Source organism: Ascaphus truei, chromosome 13, assembly GCF_040206685.1.
Source record: "Ascaphus truei isolate aAscTru1 chromosome 13, aAscTru1.hap1, whole genome shotgun sequence".
Lineage (NCBI taxonomy): Eukaryota > Metazoa > Chordata > Amphibia > Anura > Ascaphidae > Ascaphus > Ascaphus truei.
In genome coordinates, this window is record NC_134495.1 from 47,183,038 (window position 1) to 47,184,357 (window position 1,320).

The window sequence follows — 1,320 nt, forward strand, 5'->3', positions numbered from 1 at the left end:
GTTACAGTAATCAAGACATGAGAGAATGAGTCAGAGTTTTAGCAGTCGAGCAACAGAGGAAAGGGCATATATTTGTGATATTGTGGAGGAAAAGTGACAGGTTTTAGAAACATTTTGAATGTGAGAAAAGAATGTGAGAGTGTGACCCCTAGGCAGCGTGCCTGGGCAACTGGGTGAATGATAGTACTTCCAACAGTAATGTGGAAGGAGGTAGTATGGCCAGGTTTGGTAGGAAGTATAAGGAGCTCTGTTTTTGCCATGTTAAGTTTTAGTCGACGCAGGGCAACCCAGGATGAAATCACAGAGAGACATTCAGAAACTTTGGTCTGTACAGCAGGTGTAAGGTCAGGGGTTGAAAAGTAAATGTGTTTGTCGTCAGCATAGAGGTGATATTTAAACCCAAGAGATGTTATTAGGTCCCCTAGAGAGTGTACAGAGAAAAGGGAAGAGGTCCCAGGCCAGAACCCTGGGGTACCCCCACAGAGAGATCATTAGAGCAGGAGGAGGTGTTAGCAGAAGAGACATTGAAAGTATGATGGGAGAGGTAGGATGAGATCCAGAATAGAGCTTTGTTCCGAATACCAAGAGTATGGAGAATGTGAAGGAGAAGAGGGTGGTCCACAGTGTCAAATGCTGCAGAGAGGTTGAGTAATATGATCAGAGTGTAATGACCTCTGTCTTTGGCAGCACGGAGGTCATTAGTTATTTTAGTGAGGGCTGTTTCAGTCGAGAGAGCAGTGCGGAAGCCAAATTGTAGAGGGTCTGGGAGAGAATAGGTGTTGAGAACGTGGAGCAAGCGAAAGAATACAAGACGTTCAAGGAGTTTAGAGGCAAAAGGCAGGAGGGAGACAGGTCGATAGTTAGAAAGACAGGTAGGGTCAAGCTTGCTATTTTTGAGTAATGGTATAACTGTTGTATGTTTGAAGGAGGAATAATAATAATAATAATAACATTTTATTATCTTTTTCATTATATTAGAGGGGTCTCTTGGGACCACTTTGGTCCTTCAGTCATTGTTGATGTTTTGAGCCAGCCGGCGTTCACCTTTATTATGACTCCGGCTAACCTACTGTCACAGTATGCTTATAGGGATCTATATTATAATGGAAGACAAGCAAAAGGCGACACTGTGTGGTTATTTGCATGTCATTACCCAGAATCCATGGCTGCAGTGGAAGCATTGTTTAATAAGAGATAATGGGGAGAGGCAGGGTTGCAGACCTGTGTGAGACGTGTGAAGGTGCTCACACGTGGGATTTGCCATTAAAGATAATAAACGTATGGAATGAAGATCTGACTTCTGACCCAGTTACAAGAAGA